General features: G+C 44.1%; 1 pseudogene; it reads left to right on the forward strand.

Annotated features, from left to right (window-relative positions):
- LOC121570206 overlaps nt 1–27,142 on the forward strand; it is a 167,232-nt pseudogene that overhangs the window by 126,315 nt on the left and 13,775 nt on the right.

Below are 27,142 nucleotides of genomic sequence, written 5' to 3' on the forward strand. Positions count from 1 at the left end.
AGTCGCAACCCCTGGGCCATTAACCTGTCAATGATTGAACAGAGTTAGGACTCTGGAAGATGTAGAATTCAGTCATACGTACCATTTATGGTATCCATCAATGAGTGACAGGCTCAATGTTCGAATGTCTCCTGATTTTTTAAATTTAGGGTCCCTCAGTCTTAATCGAGAGCCTCCTCTCCCCAGCTCATACAAAATTGACTGGACTGGAGGTTCGCGTTAGGGTTATGGCAATTATATTACCTGGTTTTGGTGGCTCAGCGGGGCCGTAGTCTGCGCTCCAGCAGGTATGTCTCACTGGTCATCCCCAAAGCCAACACCTCCTTTGGCCGCCATTCCTTCCAGTTCTCTGCTGCCAATGACTGGAACGAATTGCAAAAATCTCTGAAGCTGGAAACACTTATCTCCCTCACTAACTTTAAGCATCAGTTGTCAGAGCACCTTACCGATCACTGCACCTGTACACAGCCCATCTGAAATTAGCCCACCCAACTACCTCATCCCTATATTGTTATTTATTTTGCTCTTTTGCACCCCAGTATCTCTATTTGCACATAATCTCTTGCACATCTAGCATTCCAGTGTTAATGCTAATTGTAATTATTTTGCACTATAGCCTATTTATTGCCTTACCTCCATAACTTGCTACATTTGCACACACTGTATATATATTTTCTGTTGTATTTTTTGACTTTATGTTTTTTTACCCCATATGTAACTCTGTGTTGTTTTTATCGCACTGCTTTGCTTTATCTTGGCCAGGTCGCAGTTGTAAATGAGAACTTGTTCTCAACTGGCTTACCTGGTTAAATAAAGGTGAAATAAAAAAATAAAAAATTGAGAAGACCTATGTATCTCACTCATACTCACTCACTTGGTCACTCACCCGCCCATCCATCCATCCACCCACCCCCCTTGTGCCGGCTGTCACATAGGGCCACAACAAAGACAGAGGAATCAAACATTGATTTGATCAGCCCTGATATCCCTGAGTTTCCCCTGCCGCTACCCCTAGTGATCAAGGACCTGTCACTCTCACAAAGAGACAGAGATAGAGAGCGAGAGAGAGGGAATCACACTGCCAGCCAGCAGGCCTCCATTCAGCCTGACATTATTGATTTTTGGCTGGAGAGGGGTATCAAAGAGTGGGGGTTGAGACGAGATGTTGTCTGTGGAAGGACATTACAACACTTATCAAACAGAACATCGCCAGCCTGCATAACCCCACAGATAGCACTGATTTACACACCAATGAAACAGATTGATGTTACAAGGCTTTTTTTCACAAACTCTTCTGGTCATGAGTTTGGTCTCATAACTGACTTCAATGCTTTTCAATTACTTCCGAAACTCACTGGGCAGTAGTAATGGGAAAGATAACATCGCAGCTCCCTCCTGATTTTACCACAGGACCTAGGTACACCCCTGCTGACCCTGACGCGAGCATCAGACAGATTTGTTAGGCTTAAGTCAATTAGAACATTCTCACCACAGCAAGATGGGCAGGTTCTCTTATTTCCCCTGAAAACCACAAGCTCTTCCTGGCAGAACTCTCTGTTTGGGAAGCAGGAAGCTCCACTGTTTCTTTATTGGGAAACTTTCTCCCTCAGCCCCTGTTCAAATCAGGTCTGTGCTTTCAGGCCTGAAATTAAAAAGTGTGGAGACTTCTACCTGGTTAGCGCCTCGGCTAATTCAGCCGAAGCCTCTCTGTTGAAGAGTCTGTGGTGAGTGCAGGTGAATCAGAGGGAGAGAATCAGGGTGGTTGTGACGGCCCAGCGCTAACTATGTAGCCTGCGTCTCAATGAGGTGTCAGACACAGAGGGCAGGCAGCCATGTCAGTCATGCTTGGCTATGCTCCACCTCTGGACAGCTGCTGAGGTACAGAGATACTGGCACCTCACCTGAAATAGTGACTAATTACTGAACTGTAGAAATGACGGGTAGGACCGAATCCAAACTTAAAGGGATAGTGCGAGATTTTGATAATTAAATTGAAGGTAGTTTCGTGAGCCAGTGCTAACTAGCGTACCGGTAGACTTCCAATCATTGCGCTAACGCTAGTTAGCATTGGCTGATTAAACTACTTTAACTTCCTTCAAACTGCACGTAGACATAAATATGGTATCCGTGAGCTCATCTGACTCTGGGTAATTAGAGAAAGGGCTTGTTTGCCAGAATCTCGCACTATCCTGTTAAGTAACGCAAATTGGCACAGATCTCCCATTGACAGTAATGAATGATTTACTCAAGTCTCTGTGCATCTCAACTTAGTATTCATTCCATAAGACTTTGTAAGCTGCCCCTTAAAAAAGAATGCGCATCAGCCATGTAAAAACACTTTACATGACACCACTAATTCCAGGGCCTGTCTGTCCCAATGTCTGTCAGGACTAAGGCGTTCCGCATTCTGCAGGAGGCTCTGAAGTGTAACTAAGAACACTGGCAGATCTGGGAGAACTTCATCGCCGTCTGCACCGACGTGGGAGAGTTTGCAGAGGCCTTCAAGGCCTACCACCGCCTCATGGACCTGAGGGACAAATTCAAGGATGTACAGGTAACGATAGTGCCCACAGGCACAGATCTAGGATCAGTTTACCTTATCCTGAAATCACAACCTAAACCATTTAGGGGGAAATGCTAAACGGATCTTAGAGTAGTGTCAAGGGGCAACTTCATCCTACTTGGTTTAGGAGTCTATGAGGGGTACGTGTAAAGCAACCTAGGATTTGAACACGCCAGGCCCCATTTGCCACCAGGAGCGTGCCTATAATGGCACAGTAATATCCTATGCGTCAAGGAGTTGTGGCTGAACGAGGACATGGTTAATATAAATCTAGCTGTTTTTTCTATGCATCGGCAAGACAGACCGGCAACATCTCGTAAACTCAAGGGCGGGGGTGTATGTCTCTTTGGTAACAGCAGCTGGTGCGCGATTTCTAATATTAAGGTAAGTGTCGAGGTTCTGCTCACCTGAGTTAGAATACCTCATGATAAGCTGTAGACCATACTATTTACCAATAAAGTTTTCATCTATTTTTCGTAGCTGTCTATTTACCACCACAAACCGATGCTGGCACTAAGACCGCACTCAACGAGCTCTATAGGGCCATAAGCCAACAAGAAAATATTCATCCAGAGGCAGCGCTCCTTGTGGCTGGTGATTTTAATGCAGGAAAACTTAAATCTGTTTTACCTCATTTCTACCAGCATGTCACCTGTGCAACTAGACGGGTCACCTTTACAGATCACCTTTACTGCACACACAGAGACGCATACAAAGCTCTCCCTCATCCTCCATTTGGCAAATCTGACCATAATGCTATCCTTCTGATTCCTGCTTACGAGCAAAAACTCAAACAGGAAGTACCAGTGACACACTCAATTCGGAAGTGGTCCGATGAAGCGGATGCTAAGCTACAGGACTGTTTTGCTAGAGCAGACTGGAATATGTTCTGGGATTCATCCAATGGCGTTGAGGAGTTTGCCACATCAGTCACCGGCTTCACTAATAAATGCATCGACGACGTCGCCCCCACAGTGACCGTACATACGTATCCCAACCAGAAGCCATGGATTACAGGCAACATCTGCACTGAGGTAAAGGCTAGATCTGCCTCTTTCAAGGAGCGGGACACTAACTTGGACGCTTATAAGAAATCCCGCTATGCCAGTTGTCAAACTCATTCCACGGAGGGCCAAGTGTCTGCGTGTTTTTTCTCCTCTCTTGTACTTGATTGATGAATTAAGGTCTTAATTTAAAAGAAAAAAGAAAAACCTGCAGACACTAGGCCCTCCATAGAATGAGTTTGACACCCCTGTGCTACGCTCCCCCCGACAAACCATCAAACAGGCAAAGCGTCAATACAGGACTAAGATCGAATCCTACTACACCGGCTCTGACGCTAGTCATATGTGGCAGGGCTTGCAAGGTATCACAGATTACAAAGGGAAACCCAGCCACGAGCTGCCCAGTGACACGCACGAGCTGCCCAGTGACACGAGCAAACCAGACGAGCTAAATACCTTCTATGCCTGCTTCGAGGCAAGCGACACTGAACCATGCATGAGCGCACCAACTGTTCCAGACCCGTGTGATCACGCTCTCTCTAGCCGATGTTAGTAAGACCTTTAAACAGGTTAACATTCACAAGACCGCAGGGCCAGATGGATTACCAGGACGCGTACCCAGAGCATGCGCTGACCAGCTGGCAAGTGTCTTCACTGACATTTTCAACTTCTCCCTGACCCAATCTGTAATACCTACATGTTTCAAGCAGACCACATAGTCCCTGTGCCCAAGAATGCCAAGATAACCTGTCTAAATGACTATCGCCCCGTAGCACTCACATCTGTAGCCATGAAATGCTTTGAAAGGCACACTCTTGTTACCTGTATAAAAGACACCTGTCCACAGAAGCAATCAATCAATCATATTCCAAACTCTCCACCATGGCCAAGACCAAAGAGCTCTCCAAGGATGTCAGGGACGAGATTGTAGACCTACACAAGGCTGCTCAAGAAAGCACATATACAGGCCCGTCTGAAGTTTGCCAATGAACATCTGAATGATTTAGAGGAGAACTGGGTGAAAGTGTTGTGGTCAGATGAGACCAAAATCGAGCTCTTTGCCATCAACTCAACTCGCCGTTTTTGGAGGAGGAGGAATGCTGCCTATGACCCCAAGAACACCATCCCCACCGTCAAACATGGAGGTGGAAACATTAAGCTTTGGGTGTGTTTTTCTGCTAAGGGGACAGGACAACTTCACCGCATCAAAGGGACAATGGACGGGGCCATGTACCGTCAAATCTTGGGTGAGAACCTCCTTCCCTCAGCCAGGGCATTGAAAATGGGTCGTGGATGGGTATTCCAGCATGACAATGACCCAAAACACACGGCCAAGGCAACAAAGGAGTGGCTCAAGAAGAAGCACATTAAGGTCCTGGAGGGGCCTAGTCAGTCTCCAGACCTTAATCCCATAGAAAATCTGTGGAGGGAGCTGAAGGTTCGAGTTGCCAAACGTCAGCCTCGAAACCTTAATGACTTGGAGAAGATCTGCAAAGAGGAGTGGGACAAAATCCCTCCTGAGATGTGTGCAAACCTGGTGGCCAACTACAAGAAACGTCTGACCTCTGTGATTGCCAACAAGGGTTTTGCCACCAAGTACTAAGTCATGTTTTGCAGAGGGGTCAAATACTTATTTCCCTCATTAAAATGCAAATCCATTTATAACATTTTTGACATGCGTTTTTCTGGATTTTGTTGTTGTTATTCTGTCTCTCACTGTTCAAATAAACCTACCATTAAAATTATAGACTGATCATGACTTTGTCAGTGGGCAAACGTACAAAATCAGCAGGGGATCAAATACTTTTTTCCCTCACTGTAGCTCATCAAATGGCTACCCGGTCTACCCGCATTGACCCTTTTTTCACTAACTCTCTTGCACTGACTATGCACACACACTGTACTCTACCCACACACTCACACATACTTACACTGACGCCCCAATACACACACACACACACACTACATACGCCAACACACACATAACATGCACACACATGCATACTGATGCCACACACACACTCTCTCACACACTCACACACACACGCACACACATTATTTATTGTTTTATTTTGTATCTTATCTTTAACTGTGCGTTGTTGGAAAAGGACCCGTAAGTAAGCATTTCACTGTTAGTCTACACCTGTTGTCTACGAAGCATGTGACATTTGATTTCACCATACGCCTCTCATCTGCTCGTTCCACCACACTGCCCCTCTAATAACGCGTGTCTGTGTTTTAACAGCAGCCACATCTTCCGTAAGGAGCCAGAGGAGCGAGGGAGAAGTCTCAGCCGTGTCATTTGGGATTCAGCCTCCATATGTTCCAGGGCACAGAAGGTTGCACTCCACCTCCTCTCTCCCCCTCTTAGCTCCATCACAGAGCCCAGGGCCTCCCAGAGAATGAACCCAGGGGAATACAAAATATGAGGGACGTTGTAATCTGTTTGAGTAGAGCCCTCTGCCACCGCCACCTGCTACCACCTCTTTAATACTGAAACCACTTGGGTCAGGGAACTCGTTTAAAGGATCATTCTGAGACCTGAACCTTCTAGACCTCCATGACAACACACCACTTGAACACCAGTCTCTCATTTTGCTGAGGCTCTTATCATCACGATATCTAATGGAATGTCAGGTGTCGATATTGCAATGGGATCCATAGGACCCTGCTCACATTCTCTGAAGATGTCCCTACAAAATATCCACGCCAATAGTTAAACCCTGCCTGCTAGGCTTATCAAGCACTTTCATTTGGTTTCATTTTCAAAATCTGCATGTAAAATCAGTGAATCATCACTCGCTAATTGGAAATCCACCAACGCATACTAAATAGAACATTTACCGGGCGACTTCGAATAAACAAGTCCAAACATCGCCACTGAGCAGAACGGCAATATAAGTCCTCTTCCCCGGACTACATACGGTCTGCCTTCAGAGCAATTAACTTTAAAGATGTTTCAGCCTGGATGTGAATGCTCTAAATAACAAACAGAGCTTTAGATGTCTGGAGGTTGGGGCTGGGTGCTCCTGTGTGCACAGTCATAATACCCAGCCCTGGCTTCGTCCTGCACCACCAATGTAGTGCCACTTAACATGGACAGCCCTTTTTGGAGCTGTTTCATTGCCTTTCCTAATTAGCTTGGCAAAGTAAGTAGGGGTTTGCTCAAAAAGTGTTATTTTTCTATCCTTTCCTCCACACTCTCCCTCTCTTTTACTCTTCTCTCGCTCAATGGATTAATTTATGCTTGGCAAGATGCTAGCGCCTCATCAATTAGGGTTGGAGATGTAAAAGCACACAAGTTGAAAAGGTCACAACCAGCCACCCGCTGTTGAGAAGGATATGTCCCAGTAATTGGGATCTGGATTCACATTCTTTTAACTGTTTTCCCACAGTCTTCATTCTGTTTATTTTTCCTTCTGCCCTTTACCCTCTGGTTGCGTAAGGAGGATGGGTCAGTTCCTAAGGCCCCAACTTATTTGGCATTTGAGCATCAAATTAAAATATGTTCCCATCCGGTTTATGAGTGCTTAATGTGGTTGTCAGATACTCCAGCCTCTCTCCACTCACACAATGTGCATAGTTTGGTGGGGCTATTTGGGTTGCTGACATTGTAAAGTCCCCACCTATCTATTCTACCCCCTCCCCGCCCATCCTCCTCCAAACCCCTCCTTAACTCAGCACTGTTTCATTTAAAAGCGCTCGTATTTGAAGAGAGTAGGCTATATTCGGCACCCTATTTTTAGGCATGCCTGACTCGCGTCTTTGAATTGTATTTTGAATTGTGTGAAGAGAGGCGACAGTTAACGTCATACCTCCTAACCCACTTCATTAAATCTATTCTTGGAAGTGCTTGTTTGTCACCAACGTCTTTTCCTTTCCCCTCCTTCACTCGTGCTGACCTCATATTTTGTGTTTATTTTCTTCCATTTTGTTTGCTTCCTGAGACTGTTTTTAGTGTATACAGTACTGTATGTCTGGGAGAGAGTATTTTACAACTGTACCCCCTATGGGCCATGATCAGGGCTCTACATTTTAATAAATTCATTGGTAGCACTCGTTCTCCCAACTTAAAAAAGTTAGGAGCACAACATAACATTTGGAGCTCCAGAAAATAGTATAACTTTTAAATTGATTGGGATATAGCTTATATTGGGCCTATATGAATTCTAGCTACATTTGAAGCACATGTTGTATCCTAAAAACTCATATGTAACCCTGTAAAGATGCTTTTTATTATAAAAGCTAAGATGATGATACCTGTCATTGAGATAAAAAGTAATTGGTGGAATATTAGGTTTCTACATTGTAAAAAAGCACTAATTATCTATTGAGATTCATTACATTGAAACATTACATTTGATCCCTAAAAAAGAAACAATATTCATTTTAAACCAAAGGTTTGTAAAATACTTTTGAACGTTCTGGAAGTTTGACGTTCTGAAACAATGGACTTTGACGTCAGTAGAGCAAACAGTCAAGCAACTGCAGCATATTTCTATACCAGAGTCCATAGAAATAATACCAGAATTAATATGGACCTACCTATCATTAATATAGGCATCTGAAATAAAAAATAAATGTATTGAGCATCCACATGCGATAGGCCTATGTGATCAATGGCTTGCGCTTCACATTTGCAACATTGATCATGCAATGCATGCATGCACAGTCGGGAGCTAAATTGGTGGCTATAACCTTGTTGCATAATAATCACAGTTGAAAAATGTAAACCAATTTACTGGAACATGACAGCCAGCCAAAGGTATGCTACATCTTTTTGAACTACTTATTGCTACTTATAGAGTTGTTGAAATGACCATAGTAGTAGTTGAAAGTTGGCTGTGGCGCTGAAAATGTGGAGACGAGGGCGCCAAGTCTATTACAAGCAGCGCCCATAAAACAGGAGAATGGCGCATTTCCATGTCCACCAGCTTTGCGCAGTTTCTGTAGTCAACATAACTGCATCTAGCTATTCATTACGGTAGCTAGCTAGATAAAATAGCGAGTGCTTTGTTAACTTTATTAGCAGGAGGCCTACATTTTGAGATGTGGAAAATTTGCGCACCATATCCCCGGTGCCCAGTGGTCCCATCGTGGTCTGCCAACTCCTCTCTCCCGCTCTCTCTGCCTTGTCCGTGCTGTCCCTCCAATAATGGCTTGAATAATTGGCTAGTCTGAGGAGTTTTCTAGGCAGAGACCATTTTCTGTAGGACACTCGGGAACAACGGTCTAATCATTACCACAATTATTATCTGGGTGATTTTTTAAATATATTCTTACCGGTGCTCCCAAAATAAAATGTCACGTTGCAGAGCAAAATATTTAGAAGCATATGCGCACTTTAGAGCCATGGCCATGATGCATTCCTCTTCTATGGAATGTAGAGGATAATCAACTCTAGAATGGCTTGAGTGACTTATGAGGACCTCTGTCACATGCCCTGTCTATTCTCCGTATCCACTGGGTCCTAGTGAGAAATGATGGGTTAAGTTAAACCAGTCCTCTTTGAACACACACACTCACGCATTCCTTTAAGACAGAGAAAATAATTTAAGTTTTTTCGTTTTTATTTCTTTCCCCTGTTCTAAATAAAGAAGTCTGATTCAAAATGGATCAAATCTCACTTTACTGTGCTCTCTTTACTCCACGTACATCAAACCTTGACTCCGTTTTTCCATCTCGCTCACTCCCCGTGGGAGGATATTACTTTTCCTCTTAATTTCAAGCTATAGCCGGATACAGAACGAATCTGTGAGAGTGATCCATTCAATTTCCCCCATTAAACTTGTCACTTTTTTTCTGCATTGACCAGGGGGAGAAACCATCAAAAAAGTCCCATTTAGGGATTTCATTTGTTACACATTTTCATCAACATCGACAGTTAGATCAAATGAATCCTGTCTGAGACCTTCCATTCTAAAATTACCTTCAGAAGCTGAGGTGTCCCAGTGGCAGTAGAGAGCTGTCAATCAACATTAACACTAATTTACTCAGCACCTCCCCTGATTTCCCTCCAACACACAGACTCCCACCAGCTACTGTGCCAGTATGATAACTGATAAGTCAGACCAGATCCTTCTCAGAGCCAGTAGGCAGAGGGAAACCCTGTTTATGGGTGTTAGCATGCCTTTCACCTCAGCTTTCTACTGTGATGTATTTATTGTACACTGCCTCTCACTGTGTTATCTCACATACACACTGCATTTTCTTTTAATCAAGTATGGAAAATATATTTGCCACACCATTATGGTATACAGAATTGAATTTGTTCCAACAACTGAGATCCTGCTCCTATATTGAAAGTTTACATTTTAAACACAGAGGTGGGGGAGAGGTACACTTACACTGTGAAAACTTGGAGCACCCTAAAGAGAATCTGAAGACAAGTCATTTGTTACATGTGAGTGTTGAGAAGGGGAATTTAAAAAAAATCAGAACTCCCGTGGAATGCCACTTTGGGGGGGAGATGTAGTGAAAGAGGGAGAAGGGAGAGACAATCCCGGATTCCTTAGAGAGACTGCTGTTTTAAGGGCTGAGACGGCAGCCAGATGGGAGGAATAGTCCTCGCCTTACCTACAGTCCTACAGTAGACCACACACACATTCTAGAACATCCCTTATATAAATGCTCTCATTTCACCCAGGTCTTGTTTATGGTCTTCTCTTACACATAGACGCTGATAAAAGGTTTCCTTCAAATGAATAAAGTATCTATCAAAACATTTTACTGGATTGTTTAGTACTGTATTCTACTTTGAATGGCCATTTGTAGTCTAAGAACATTGAATGACTACTAGGAGGCTAGGAACTCGGGTATGCCAGTATTCAGTGCAATAGCCATCTGGAAGGATTCGCCCCAGATACACTACATGACCAAAAGTATGCGGACACCTGCTCGTTGAACATCTAATTCCAAAATCATGGGCATTAATATGGAGTTGGTCCCCCCTTTACTGCTATAACAGCCTCCACTCTTCTGGGAAGGCTTTCCACTAGATGTTGGAACATTTGCTGCTACAAGCATTACTGAGGTTGGGCACTGATGTTGGGCATTTAGACCTGGCTCACAGTCGGAGTTCCAATTCATCCCAAAGCTGTTCGATGTGGTTGAGGTCAGGGCTCTGTGCAGGCCAGTCAAGTTCTTCCACACCGATCTCGATAAACCATTTCTGTATAGACCTCACCTTGTGCACAGGGGGCATTGTAGTGCTGAAACAGGAAAGGGCCTTCCTCAAACTGTTGCCACAAAGTTGGAACCACAGAATCGTCTAGTGTCGTTTTGTGCTGTAGCGTTAAGATTTCCCTGGAACTAAGGTGCCTAACACGAACCATGAAAAACAGCCCCAGACCATTATTCCTCCACCAAACTTTACAGTTTGCACTATGCATTGGGGCTGTTAACGTTCTCCTGGCATCCGCCAAACCCAGATTCATTTCCACTGCTCCAATGACGGCGAGCTTTACACCACTACAGCAGACGCTTGGCATTGCGCATGGTGATCTTAAGCTAGTGTGCGGCTGCTCGGCCATGGAAACCCATTTCATGAAACTCCAGAGGCAGTTTGGAACTCAACTGAGGACAGACGATTTTTACGCGCTACACGTTTCAGCACTCGCCGGTCCCATTCTTTGAGCTTGTGTGGCCTACCACTTTGCGGCTGAGCCGTTGTTGCCCCTAGACGTTTCCACTTCACAATAACAGCTTTTACAGTTGACTGGGGCAGCTCTAGCAGGGCAGAAATTTCACCAACTGACTTGTTGGAAAGGTGGCATCCTATGACTGTGCCACGTTGAAAGTCACTGAGCTCTTCAGTAAGGCCATTCTACTGCCAGTGTTTGTCTATGGAGATTGCATGGCTGTGTGCTCGATTTGATACACCTGTCAGCAACGGGTGTGGCTGAATAAGCCGAATCCACTAATTTGAAGGGGTGTCCACATACTTTTGTATATATAGTGTAGTGTGTGTATATATACAGTCGTGGTCAAAAGTTTTGAGAATGACACAAATATTAATTTTCACAAAGTCTGCTGCCTTTTATTATGGCAATTTGCATATACTCCAGAATGTTATGAAGAGTGATCAGATGAATTGCAATTAATTGCAAAGTCCCTCTTTGCCATGAAAATGAACTTAATCCCAAAAAAACATTTCCACTGCATTTCAGCCCTGCCACAAAAGGACCAGCTGACATCATGTCAGTGATTTCTCTCGTTAACACAGGTGAGTGTTGACGAGGACAAGGCTGGAGATCACTTTGTCATGCTGATTGACTGGAAGCTTTAAAAGGAGGGTGGTGCTTGAAATCATTGTTCTTCCTCTGTTAACCATGGTTACCTGCAAGGAAACACGTGCCGTCATCATTGCTTTGCACAAAAAGGGCTTCACAGGCAAAGATATTGCTGCTAGTAAGATTGCATCTAAATCAACCATTTATCGGATCATCAAGAACTTCAAGGAGAGATGTTCAATTGTTGTGAAGAAGGCGTCAGGGCGCCCAAGAAAGTCCAGCAAGCGCCAGGACTGTCTCCTAAAGTTGATTCAGCTGCGGGATCGGGGCACCACCAGTGCAGAGCTTGCTCAGGAATGGCAGCAGGCAGGTGTGAGTGCATCTGCACGCACAGTGAGGCGAAGACTTTTGGAGGATGGCCTGGTGTCAAGAAGGGCAGCGAGGAAGCCATTTCTCTCCAGGAAAAACATCAGGGACAGAGTGATATTCTGCAAAAGGTACAGGGATTGGACTGCTGAGGACTGGGGTAAAGTCATTTTCTCTGATGAATCCCCTTTATGGTTGTTTCGGGCATCCGGAAAAAAGCTTGTCCGGAGAAGACAAGGTGAGCGCTACCATCAGTCCTGTGTCATGCCAACAGTAAAGCATCCTGAGACCATTCATGTGTGGGGTTGCTTCTCAGCCAAGGGAGTGGGCTCACTCACAATTTTGTCTAAGAACACAGCCATGAATAAAGAATGGTACCAACACATCCTCCGAGAGCAACTTCTCCCAACCATCCAAGAACAGTTTGGTGACGAACAATGCCTTTTCCAGCATGATGTAGCACCTTGCCATAAGGCAAAAGTGATAACTAAGTGGCTCGGGGAACAAAACATTGACATTTTGGGTCCATGGCCAGGAAACTCCCCAGACCTTAATCCCATTGAGAACTTGTGGTCAATCCTCAAGAGGCAGGTGGACAAACAAAAACCCACAACTTCTGACAAACTCCAAGCATTGATTATGCAAGAATGGGCTGCCATCAGTCAGGATGTGGCCCTGAAGTTAATTGACAGCATGCCAGGGTGGATTGCAGAGGTCTTGAAAAAGAATGGTCAACACTGCAAATATTGACTCTTTGCATAAACTTAATGCAATTGTCAATAAAAGTATTTGACACTTATGGAATGCTTGTAATTATACTTAAGTATACCATAGTAACATCTGACAAAAATATCTAAAAACACTGAAGCAGCAAATTTTTGTGAAGACCAATACTTGTGTCGTTCTCAAAACTTTTGACCACGACTGTAGGTGTTTGGGTGGCTTGGCTATCAGGTGTATGATTAGGGTGGTAGTGAGGAGAGGAGTCTGGTTTGGACCAGATCCAACCCTCTGGTTTAGTGTGAAGGGGGCCTTTCCACTCCCTCCTGCCTGTTGAAGTTCACACCACTTGAAGCTATCAGATCCGCTTCCTCACAGATTCTCTTCCTCCTCCACCGGCAGGCAGGCCACAGTCAACTGGAGACAAAACAATAATATAGGAGCGCATTAGCAGAGGCAGTGTTGCCCGGCAGCCTGCCTGCAGCTGAATTGACAGCCCATTTAACTAACAGCTGGGTCGTTTGGTAACTTGGTGTCAAGACTCTCTGGGATGGAGTCTTTAAACAGCCTCTTTAGACATGCCGTTTGGGAAGAGATTTTCAAACACACAATCATGCTACAAGAAATGCATTGGCTCCTCTGTTGATTCAGTCACTGTGAATGTGAAATCCCTCCCTGTGAGTGGTTGGATGGATATGTACAGTAGGCTAGAGGTTTCATGTTTGGCTGAAATTTTACTATGAACAATCAAAAGTGGGATACAATAAAAATCCGTAGCTCAGCAAACACCTGTGTTTCAAGCTGTTCACTAGCGGGCTTTCTGTTAGTGCCACAACTTCAAAGGGAGCAGGCCTAGCTGACTTCTGGGAAACCAGTGCCCCACACTCACACAGGCACGTGGGTGGGGGAGACATACACTCTCAAAGACTAGCATGGGGACACCCACACACACTCACACTCACACACATGCATAGGGAGACACACACATCTTGCAGTTTAAACCCACATATTACCCACACACAAACCCCTCCATTCCAGACCACAAATACCCACACACACTGCTCAGATATGTATTACGAGACAAACACACACACTCCCCACAGACTACACAAACCCGGGGGAGACATCTCCAACCCTTAGGCCCCACCTTTCGTCCATTCGAGGTCTCTCGCGCCTTTCCCCTACCGCTACTGAGCGTGCTCAGACTGGAGTGTTGGTATTCGGTGCAGTGCATGAGGGCTTCATAAATAACATTCCCCTGGACAGACAGGATGAGGCCCAGAACACTGCTGCACTTCCTGGCTTTTAGTGGAGCACATGGACAGACCTTTTGAGATGTCTCCGAGTGATATCATCCTCTTCTGTCTCGCCCGCTCGTTGCTTATGGAACACATACAGGTAACTGCCAAAATAAAGGAAACACCAACATAAAGTGACTTAATAGGGCTTTGGGCAACCACGAGCCAGAACAGCTTCAATGCACCTTAGCATAGATTCTACAAGTGTCTGGACCTCTATTGGAGGGATGCGACACCATTCTTCCATGACAAATTCCGTAATTTGGTGTTTTGTTGATGGTGTTGTAAAACGCTGTCTCAGGTGCCGCTCCAGAATCTCCCATAAGTGTTCAATTGGGTTGAGATCTGTTGACTGAGACAACCATGGCATATGGTTTACAATATTTTCATGCTTGTCAAACCATTCAGTGACCACTTGTGCTCTGTGGATGGGGGAATTGTCATCCTATCGGGGCATAGCCATGGTAGCCAAAACAATGGCCTGCACATAATCTTTATACATGACCCTAAGCATGATGGGATATTAATTGCTGCTTTCAATATACTTTGTATCCCTTATTTACTCAAGTGTTTCTATTATTTTGGCAGTTACCTGTGTGTGTATGTGTGTGTCTGTGTGTGTTATTTATATATTTATATATATATATATATATATATATATATATATATATGTACTAGTACCAGTCAAAGGTTTGGACACACCTACTCATTCCACAGTTTTTCTTTATTTTTACTATTTTCTAGAATAATAGTGAAGACATCAAAACTATGAAATAACAAATATGGAATCATGTAGTAACTCAAATTTGAGATTCTTCAAAGTAGCTACCCTTTGCCTTTATTTACGTTTACATTTACATTTTAGTCATTTAGCTTCATGAGGTAGTCACCTGGAATGCATTTCAATTAACAGGTGTGCCTTCTTAAAAGTACATTTGTGGAATTTCTTTCCTTAATGCGTTTGAGCCAATCAGTTGTGTTGTGACAAGGTAGGGGTGGTATACAGAAGATAGCCCTATTTGGTAAAAGACCAAGTCCATATTATGGCAAGAACAGCTCAAATAAGCAAAGAGAAACAACAGTCCATCATTACTATAAGACATGAAGGTTAGTCAATACGGAACATTTCAAGAACTTTGAAAGTTTCTTCAAGTGCAGTCGCAAAAACAATCAAGTGCTATAATGAAACTGGCTCTCATGAGAGTTCAAGTAACCGACACATCTCAACATCAACTGTTCAGAGGAGACTGCGTGAATCAGGCCATCATGGTCGAATTGCTGCAAAGAAACCACTACTAAAGGACACCAAAAATAAGAAGAGACTTGCTTGGGCCAAGAAACACGAGCAATGGACATTAGACCAGTGTAAATCTGTCCTTTGGTCTAATGAGTCCAAATTTGAGATTTTTAGTTCCAACCACCGTGTCTTTGTGAGACGCAGAGTAGGTGAACGGATTATCTCCGCATGTGTGTCTCCCACCGTGAAGCATGGAGGAGGAGGTGTGATGGTGTGGGGGTGCTTTGCTGGTGACACTGTCAGTGATTTATTTAGAATTCAAAGCACACTTAACCAGCATGGCTACCACAGCATTCTGCAGCGATACGCCATCCCATCTGGTTTGGGCTTAGTGGGACTATCATTTGTTTTTCAACAGGACAATGACCCAAAATACACCTCCAGGCTGTGTAAGGGCTATTTGACCTAGGGGGAGAGTGATGGAGTGCTGCATCAGATGACCTGGCCTCCACAATCACCTGACCTCAACCCAATTGAGATGGTTTGGGATGAGTTGGACCTCAGAGTGAAGGAAAAGCAGCCAACATGTGCTCAGCATATGTGGGAACTCCTTCAAGACTGTTTGAAAAGCATTCCTCATGAAGCTGGTTGAGAGAATGCCAAGAGTGTGCAAAAGGGTGCCTACTTTGAAGATCTCAAATATAAAATATATTTTGATTTGTTTAACACTTTTTTGGTTACTACATGATTCCATATGTGTTATTTCATAGTTTTGATGTCATCACTATTATACTACAATGTAGAAAATAGTAAAAAAAATAAAGAAAAACCCTTGAATGAGTAGGTGTGTCCAAACTTTTGACTGGTACTGTGTGTGTATATATACACTACCGTTCAAAAGTTAAATAGTACCCGCAAAACATCAGTCTCAACGTCAACAGTGAAGAGGCTACTCCGGGATGCTGACCTTCTAGGCAGAGTTGCAAAGAAAAAGCCATATCTCAGACTGGCCAATAAAAATATAAAAGATTAAGATGGGCTGTCTGAGATATGGCTTTTTCTTTGCAACTCTGCCTAGAATGTCAGCATCCCGGAGTCGCCTATTCACTGTTGACGTTGAGACTGGTGTTTTGCGGGTACTATTTAATGAAGCTGCCAGTTGAGGACCTGTGAGGCGCCTGTTTCTCAAACTAGACACTAATGTATTTGTCCTCTTGCTCAGTTGTGCACGGGGCCTTCCACTCCTCTTTCTATTCTGGTTAGAGCCAGTTTGCGCTGTTCTGTGAAGGGAGTAGTACACAGCGTTGTACGAGATCTTCAGTTTCTTGGCAATTTCTCGCATGGAATAGCCTTCATTTCTCAGAACAAGAATAGATTGACGAGTTTCAGAAGAAAGTTCTTTGTTTCTGGCCATTTTGAGCCTGTAATCGCACCCACAATTGCTGACGCTCCAGATACTCAACTAGTCTCAAGAAGGACAGTTTTATTGCTTCTTTAATCAGCACAACCGTTTTCAGCTGTGCTAACATAATTGCAAAAGGGTTTTCTAATGATCAATTAGCCTTTTAAAATGATAAACTTGGATTAGCAAACACAACGTGCCATTTGAACACAGGATTGATGGTTGCTGATAATGGGCCTCTGTACGCCTATGTAGATATTCCATAAAAAATCAGCAGTTTCCAGCTACAATAGCCATTTACAACATTAACAATGTCTACACTGTATATCTGATCAATGTGATGTTATTTTAATGGACCAAAAAATTGCTTTTCTTTCGAAAACAAGGACATTTCTAAGTGACCCCAAATGTTTGAACGGTAGTGTATATAAACTCAGCAAAAAAAGAAACGTCAACTGCGTTTATTTTCAGCAAACTTAACATGTGTAAATATTTGTGTGAACATAACAAGATTCAACAACTGAGACATAAACTGAACAAGTTCCACAGACATGTAACTAACAGAAATTGAATAATGTGTCCCTGAGCAAAGGGGGGGTCGAAATCAAAAGTAACAGTCAGTATCTGGTGTGGCTACCAGCTGCATTAAGTACTGCAGTGCATCTCCTCCTCATGGACTGCACCAATTTTGCCAGTTCTTGCTGTGAGATGTTACCCCACTCTTCCACCAAGGCACCTGCAAGTTCCCAGGGGGGAATGGCCCTAGCCCTCACCCTCCGATCCAACAGGTCCCAGACGTGCTCAATGGGATTGAGATCCGGGCTCTTCGCTGGCCATGGCAGAACACTGACATTCCTGTCTTGCAGGAAATCACGCACAGAACGAGCAGTATGGCTTGTGGCATTGTCATGCTGGAGGGTCATGTCAGGATGAGCCTGCATGAAGGGTACCACATGAGGGAGGAGGATGTCTTCTCTGTAACGCACAGCGTTGAGATTGCCCGCAATGACAACAAGCTCAGTCCGATGATGCTGTGACACACCGCCCCAGACCATGACGGACCCTCCACCTCCAAATCGATCCCGCTCCAGAGTACAGGCCTCGGTGTAACGCTCAATCCTTCGACGATAAACGCGAATCCGACCATCACCCCTGGTGAGACAAAACCGCGACTCGTCAGTGAAGAGTGGTCTAAGGCACTGCATCGCAGTGCTAACTGTGCCACTAGAGATCCTGGTTCGAATCCAGGCTCTGTCGCAGCCGGCCGCGACCGGGAGACTCATGGGCGGCGCACAATTGGCCCAGCGTCGTCCAGGGTAGGGGAGGGAATGGCCGGCAGGGATGTAGCTCAGTTGATAGAGCATGGCGTTTGCAACGCCAGGGTTGTGGGTTCAATTCCCACGGGGGGCCAGTATAAAAAAAATATGTATTCACTAACTGTAAGTCGCTCTGGATAAGAGCGTCTGCTAAATGACTAAAATGTAAATGTAAAATGTAAATGTAAGAGCACTTTTTGCCAGTCCTGTCTGGTCCAGCGACGGTGGGTTTGTGCCCTTAGGCGACGTTGTTGCCGGTGATGTCGGGTGAGGACCTGCCTTACAAGAGGCATACAAGCCCTCAGTCCAGCCTCTCTCAGCCTATTGCGGACAGTCTGAGCACTGATGGAGAGATTGTGTGTTCCTGGTGTAACTCAGGCAGTTGTTGTTGCCATCCTGTACCTGTCCCGCAGGTGTGATGTTCAGATGTACCGATCCTGTGCAGGTGTTGTTACACGTGGTCTGCCAATGCGAGGACAATCAGCTGTCCGTGCTGTCTCCCTGTAGCGCTGTCTTAGGCGTCTCACAGTACGGACATTGCAATTTATTGCCCTGGCCACATCTGCAGTCCTCATGCCTCTTTGCAGCATGCCTAAGGCACTTTCACGCAGATGAGCAGGGACCCTGGGCATCTTTCTTTTGGTGTTTTTCAGAGTCAGTAGAAAGGCCTCTTTAGTGTCCTAAGTTTTCATAACTGTGACTTTAATTGCCTACCGTCTGTAAGCTGTTAGTGTCTTAACGACCGTTCCACAGGTGCATGTTCATTAATTGTTTGTGGTTCATTTAACAAGCATGGTAAACAGTGCTTAAACCCTTTACTATGAAGAACTTTTTTGCTGAGTTTGTTTTTTTATATATATATATATATATATATACAGTGGGGAGAAAAAGTATTTAGATACAGCCACCAATTGTGCAGGTTCTCCCACTTAAAAAGATGGAGAGGTCTGTAATTTTCATCATAGGTACACGTCAACTGTGACAGACGGAATTGAAAACAAAAAATCCAGAAAATCCCATTGTAGGATTTTTAAGAATTTATTTGCAAATTATTGATGGAAAATAAGTATTTGATCACCTACCAACCAGTAAGAATTCCGGCTCTCACAGACCTGTTAGTTTTTCTTTAAGAGGCTCCTCTGTCCTCCACTCGTTACCTGTATTAATGGCACCTGTTTGAACTTGTTATCAGTATAAAAGACACCTGTCCACAACCTCAAACAGTCACACTCCAAACTCCACTATGGCCAAGACCAAAGAGCTGTGAAAGGACATCGGAAACAAATTGTAGACCTGCACAAGGCTGGGAAGACTGAATCTGCAACAGGTAAGCAGCTTGGTTTGAAGGAAATCAACTGTTGGAGCAATTATTAGAAAATGGAAGACATACAAGACGACTGGTAATCTCCCTCGGTCTGGGGCTCCATGCAAGATCTCACCCCGTGGGGGCAACAATGATCATAAGGACGGTGAGCAAACATCCCAGAACCACACGGGGGGACCTAGTGAATGACCTGATGAGAGCTGGGACCAAAGTAACAAAGCCAAACCATCAGTAACACACTACGCCGCCATGGGACTCAAATCCTGCAGTGCGAGACGATGTCCCCCTGCTTAAGCCAGTGCATGTCCAGGCCCGTCTGAAGTGCATCTGGATGATCCAGAAGAGGAATGGGAGAAGGTCATGTGGTCAGATGAGACCAAAAATAGAACTTTTTGGTAAAAACTCAACTCGTCGTGTTTGGAGGACAGAAGAAGGATGAGTTGCAACCCAAAGAACACCATACCTACTGTGAAGCATGGGGTGGAAACATCATGCTTTGGGGATGTTTTCTGCAAAGGGACCAGGACGACTGATCCGTGTAAAGGGAAGAATGGATGGGGCCATGTATCGCGAGATCTTGGCCAACAACCTCCTTCCATCAGCAAGGGCATTGAAGATGAAACGTGGCTGGGTCTTTCAGCATGACAATGATCCCAAACACACCGCCCGGGCAACGAAGGAGTGGCTTCGTAAGAAGCATTTCAAGGTCCTGGAGTGGCCTAGCCAGTCTCCAGATCTCAACCCCATAGAAAATCTTTGGAGGGAGTTGAAAGTCTGTGTTGCCCAGCGACAGCCCCAAAACATCACTGCTCTAGAGGAGGTCTGCATGGAGGAATGGGCCAAAATACCAGCAACAGTGTGTGAAAACCTTGTGAAGACTTACAGAAAACGTTTGACCTGTGTCATTGCAACAAAGGGTATATAACAAAGTATTGAGAAACTTTTGTTATTGACCAAATACTTATTTCCACCATAATATGCCAATAAATTCACTAAAATCCTACAATGTGATTTTCTGGATTTTTTTTTCTAATTTTGTCTGTCATAGTTGACGTGTACCTATGATGAGAATTACAGGCCTCTCTCATCTTTTGTAAGTGGGAGAACTTGCACAATCGGTGGCTGACTAAATACTTTTTTCCCCACTGTATATATATTACACACAGTGGGGAGAACAAGTATTTGATACACTGCCGATTGTGCAGGTTTTCCCTACTTACAAAGCATGTAGAGGTCTGTAATTTTATCATAGGTACACTTCAACTGTGAGAAACGGAATCTAGAACAAAAATCCAGAAAATCACATTGTATGATTTTTAAGTAATTAATTTGCATTTTATTGCATGACATAAGTATTTGATCACCTACCAACCAGTAAGAATTCGGCTCTCACAGACCTGTTAGTTTTTCTTTAAGAAGCCCTCCTGTTCTCCACTCATTACCTTTATTAACTGCACCTGTTTGAACTCGTTACCTGTATAAAAGACACCTGTCCACACACTCAATCAAACAGACTCCAACCTCTCCACAATGGCCAAGACCAGAGAGCTGTGTAAGGACATCAGGGATACAATTGTAGACCTGCACAAGGCTGGGATTGGCTACAGGACAATAGGCAAGCAGCTTGGTGAGAAGGCAACAACTGTTGGGCGCTAATTATTAGAAAATGGAAGAAGTTCAAGATGACGGTCAATCACCCTCGGTCTGGGGCTCCATGCAAGATCTCACCTCGTGGGGCATCAATGATCATGAGGAAGGTGAGGGATCAGCCCAGAACTACACGGCAGGACCTGGTCAATGACCTGAAGAGAGCTGGGACCACAGTCTCAAAGAAACCATTAGTAACACACTACGCCGTCATGGATTAAAATCCTGCAGCGCACGCAAGGTCCCCCCTGCTCAAGCCAGCGCATGTCCAGGCCCGTCTGAAGTTTGCCAATGACCATCTGGATGATCCAGAGGAGGAATGGGAGAAGGTCATGTGGTCTGATGAGACAAAAATAGAGCTTTTTGGTCTAAACTCCACTCGCCGTGTTTGGAGGAAGAAGAAGGATGAGTACAACCCCAAGAACACCATCCCAACCGTGAAGCATGGAGGTGGAAACATCATTCTTTGGGGATGCTTTTCTGCAAAGGGGGCAGGGACGACTGCACTGTATTGAGGGGAGGATGGATGGGGCCATGTATAGCAAGATCTTGGCCAACAACCTCCTTCCCTCAGTAAGAGCATTGAAGATGGAGTCGTGGCTGGGTCTTCCAGCATGGCAACGACCCCGAAACACACAGCCAGGGCAACTAAGGAGTGGCTCCGTAAGAAGCATCTCAAGGGCCTGAAGTGGCCTAGCCAGTCTCCAGACCTGAACCCAATAGAAAATCTTTGGAGGGAGCTGAAAGTCCGTATTGCCCAGCGACAGCCCCCGAAACCTGAAGGATCTGGAGAAGGTCTGTATGGAGGAGTGGGCCAAAATCCCTGCTGCAGTGTGTGCAAACCTGGTCAAGACCTACAGGAAACGTATGATCTCTGTAATTGCAAAGAAAGGTTTCTGTACCAAATATTAAGTTCTGCTTTTCTGATGTATCAAATACTTATGTCATGCAATAAAATGCAAATTATTTACTAAAAAATCATACAATGTGATTTTCTGGATTTTTGTTTTAGATTTGTCTGTCACAGTTGAAGTGTACCTATGATGAGAATTACAGGCCTCTACATCTTTGTAAGTGGGAGAAACCTGCAAAATCGGCAGTGTATCAAATACTTTTTTCCCCCACTGTATATACAGTTGAAGTCGGAAGTTTACATACACTTAGGTTGGAGTCATTAAAAATCTTGTTTTTCAACCACTCCACAAATTTCTTGCAAGTCGGTTAGAACATCTACTTTGTGCATGACACTAGTAATTTAACAAAAACAATTGTTTACAGACAGATTATTTCACTTATAATTCACTGTATCACAATTACAGTTGGTCAGAAGTTTACATACACTAAGTTGACTGTGCCTTTAAACAGCTTGGAAAATTCCAGAACATGATGTCATGGCTTTAGAAGCTTCTAATAGGCTAATTGACATCATTTGAGTCAATTGGAGGTGTACCTGTGGATGTATGTCAAGACTTACCTTCAAACGTAGTGCCTCTTTGCTTGACATCATGGGAAAATCAAAAGAAATCAGCCAAGACCTCAGAAAGAAAATTGTAGACCTCCACAAGTCTGGTTCATCCTTGGGAGCAATTTCCAAACACCTGAAGGTACCACGTTCATCTGTACAAACAATAGTACGCAAGTATAAACAACATGGGACCACGCAGCCGTCATACCGCTCAGGAAGGAGACGCGTTCTGTCTCCTAGAGATGAACGTACTTTGGTGCGAAAAGTGCAAATAAATCCCAGAACAACAGCAAAGGACCTTGTGAAGATGCTGGAGGAAACAGGTACAAAAGTATCTATATCTACAGTAAAATGAGTCCTATATTGACATAACCTGAAAGGCTGCTCAGCAAGGAAGAAGCCACTGCTCCAAAACCGCCATAAAAAAGACAGACTACGGTTTGCAACTGCACATGTGGACAATGATCATACTTTTTGGAGAAATGTCCTCTGGTCTGATGAAACAAAAATAAAACAGTTTGGCCATAATGACCATCGTTATTTTTGGAGGAAAAAGGGGGTTGCTTGCAAGCCGAAGAACACCATCCCAACCATGAAGCACGGGGGTGGCAGCATCATGCTGTGGGGGTGCTTTGCTGCAGGAGGGACTGGTGCACTTCACAAAATAGATGGCATCATGAGGAAGGAAAATTATGTGGATATATTGAAGCAACATCTCAAGACATCAGTCAGGAAGTTGGGTCTTCTAAATGGACAATGACCCCAAGCATACTTCCAAAGTTGTGGCAAAATGGCTTAAGGACAACAAGTCAAGGTATTGTAGTGGCCATCACAAAGCCCTGATCTCAATCCTGTAGAAAATGTGTGGGCAGAACTGAAAAAGTGTGTGCGAGCAAGGAGGCCTACAAACCTGACTCAGTTACACCAGCTCTGTCAGGAGGAATGGGCCAAAATTCACCCAACTTATTGTGGGAAGCTTGTGGAAGGCTACCTGAAACGTTTGACCCAAGTTAAAGAATTTAAAGGCAATGCTACCGAATACTAATTGAGTGTATGTAAACTTCTGACCCACTGGGAATGTGATGAAATAAATCAAAGCTCAAATAAATCATTCTCTCTACTATTATTCTGACATTTCACATTCTTAAAATAAAGTGGTGATCCTAACTGACCTAAGACAGGGAATTTTTACTAGGATTAAATGTCAGGAATTGTAAAAAACAGAGTTTAAATGTATTTGGCTAAGGTGTATGTAAACTTCCGACTTCAACTGTTTATATATATATATATATATATATATATATATACTGAACAAAAATATAAACGCAGTATGTAAACTTGTAAATGCAACATGTAATGTGTTGGTCCCATGTTTTCATGAGTTAAAATAAAAGATCCCAGAAATGTTCCATATGCACAAAAAGCTTATTTCTCTCAAATTCTGTGCACAAATTTGTTTACATCCCTATTAGTAAGCATTTCTCCTTTGCCAAGATAATCCATCCACCTGACAGATGTGGCATATCAAGAAGCTAATTAAACATCATGATCATTACACAGGTGTACCTTGTGCTGGGGACAATAAAAAGCAACTCTCAATTGTGCAGTTTTGTCACACAGCTTGACACATCTGTGGCATTGTGTTTTGAGGGAGCGTGCAATTGGCATGCTGACTACAGGAATGTCCACCAGAGCTGTTGCCAGAGAATTTAATGTTCATTTCTCTACCACCGTCGTTTTAGCAAATTTGGCAGTACGTCCAACTGGCCTCACAACTGCAGACCACGTGTAACCACACCAGCCCAGGACCTCCACTTCCAGCTTCTTCACCTGAGAGATCGTCTGAGACCAGCCACCTGGACAGCTGATGAATCTGAGGAGTATTTCTGTTGTTAATAAAGCCCTTTTGTGGGGAAAGACTCATTCTAATTGGCTGGGCCTGACTCCCCAGTGGGTGGTGTGGGTGGGGTGGACCCATGGTTGCACTCCTGCCCAGTCATCTGAAATTCATAGATTAGGGCCTAATTCATTTTTTTCAATTGACTTATTTCTTTATATGAACTGTAACTCAGTAAAATCGTTGAAATTGTTGCATATTGCATATATATTTTTGTTCAGTATAGCTTTGACTATTACATGCCTCTGTGTGAGTGGTGTGTGTTGTGTTCTAACTTAATTATTTGTTTTCAGTGTGCTGATGATGAAATTGTTTTATTATTCATATGGGACAGTATTTAATTCATATATGTAACAGAGGGTGAGGTCTTATTTTGAAATCTGGCATTGCTCTGCCCTGTCGCTTTTAATTGGACTGCATGATGATCGTGACTGTGCATACATTTCCATTGAGACAATGGAAAACAAGTCAGATAAATTTTGCGCAGTTTTGATATTCTAGTCTCAATCCCTATCATATTGCATTTGAGTTGGTGTGACGTGAAATTGAAACCAAGTGCGGAAAGCGTCAGTGTGAAATAGCCTCCTGCTCAGATGGCAGTCAACAAACTAGAAACAGAGGATGACACAGCCACAAGACATTGAGGCAACCCAACTGGCCTATGTTGAGAGAGGACATATGTAATTCAAGCCAGTGTGGTCAGGTTCACACACCAAACCACCCACCACTTTCTCTTCCATTTAGACAATAGTAGTCACTCCACTCTTTCCGACTCCTCTCTCACTTCAAACCAGAGTAGCGCTCCATTCACATTTCCACTCTTCCCTGTTCTCTGTGTTCCAGATTCTAGAGATCCTGGTGCGGGTGGTGGTGGAGGACATGACGTATAACCATGGCAACCAGGCCTCGTCCCTGTGGGCCAAGATCCAGGAGCTCCTGGGTCACGTCACGTCCTGCCACAGCACCGACGCTGAGATCTGGCGTCACTACACCCTGCTCTATGGAGACGGACAGAGCACCAGGCCTGGGGACAATGAGAAAGTAGGCCCCCCTAACATTCCCCTAACGTTCCTTGACATTTAGCTGTGCAAACACCACACATTAAATATACTTACTGTATGTGCTTGGAGGGGTGGTGAAAAGGTAATTATCGTAATGGACTTTGCGCTTGTTAATAAGCTATTTATAGGCTCATTAGTAACTGATATAGGCATTGGTAACTAGTGTTTTTGCACTTAGCCACACAGTGATAGATGGCTCCTATTTGTCATACGCAGTGGGCTGTTGATAAGACTGTTTTTCAAATTTTATACAAAGGCCACATGTACAGTGGGGGAAAAAAGTATTTAGTCAGCAACCAATTTTTCAAGTTCTCCCACTTAAAAAGATGAGAGAGGCCTGTAATTTTCATCATAGGTACACGTCAACTATGACAGACAAATTGAGGAAAAAAAATCCAGAAAATCACATTGTAGGATTTTTAATGAATTTATTTGCAAATTATGGTGGAAAATAAGTATTTGGTCACCTACAAACAAGCAAGATTTCTGGCTCTCACAGACCTGTAACTTCTTCTTTAAGAGGCTCCTCTGTCCTCCACTCGTTACCTGTATTAATGGCACCTGTTTGAACTTGTTATCAGTATAAAAGACACCTGTCCACAACCTCAAACAGTCACACTCCAAACTCCACTATGGCCAAGACCAAAGAGCTGTCAAAGGACACCAGAAACAAAATTGTAGACCTGCACCAGGCTGGGAAGACTGAATCTGCAATAGGTAAGCAGCTTGGTTTGAAGAAATCAACTGTGGGAGCAATTATTAGGAAATGGAAGACATACAAGACCACTGATAATCTCCCCTCGATCTGGGGCTCCACGCAAGATCTCACCCCGTGGGGTCAAAATGATCACAAGAACGGGTGAGCAAAAATCCCAGAACCACACGGGGGGACCTAGTGAATGACCTGCAGAGAGCTGGGACCAAAGTAACAAAGCCTACCATGAGTAACACACTACGCCGCCAGGGACTCAAATCCTGCAGTGCCAGACGTGTCCCCCTGCTTAAGCCAGTACATGTCCAGGCCCGTCTGAAGTTTGCTAGAGTGCATTTGGATGATCCAGAAGAGGATTGGGAGAATGTCATATGGTCAGATGAAACCAAAATAGAACTTTTTGGTAAAAACTCAACTCGTCGTGTTTGGAGGACAAAGAATGCTGAGTTGCATCCAAAGAACACCATACCTACTGTGAAGCATGGGGGTGGAAACATCATGCTTTGGGGCTGTTTTTCTGCAAAGGGACCAGGACGACTGATCCGTGTAAAGGAAAGAATGAATGGGGCCATGTATCGTGAGATTTTGAGTGAAAACCTCCTTCCATCAGCAAGGGCATTGAAGATGAAACGTGGCTGGGTCTTTCAGCATGACAATGATCCCAAACACACCGCCCGGGCAACGAAGGAGTGGCTTCGTAAGAAGCATTTCAAGGTCCTGGAGTGGCCTAGCCAGTCTCCAGATCTCAACCCCATAGAAAATCTTTGGAGGGAGTTGAAAGTCCGTGTTGCCCAGCGACAGCCCCAAAACATCACTGCTCTAGAGGAGATCTGCATGGAGGAATGGGCCAAAATACCAGCAACAGTGTGTGAAAACCTTGTGAAGACTTACAGAAAACG

Source organism: Coregonus clupeaformis, chromosome 1 (assembly GCF_020615455.1).
Source record: "Coregonus clupeaformis isolate EN_2021a chromosome 1, ASM2061545v1, whole genome shotgun sequence".
NCBI lineage: Eukaryota > Metazoa > Chordata > Actinopteri > Salmoniformes > Salmonidae > Coregonus > Coregonus clupeaformis.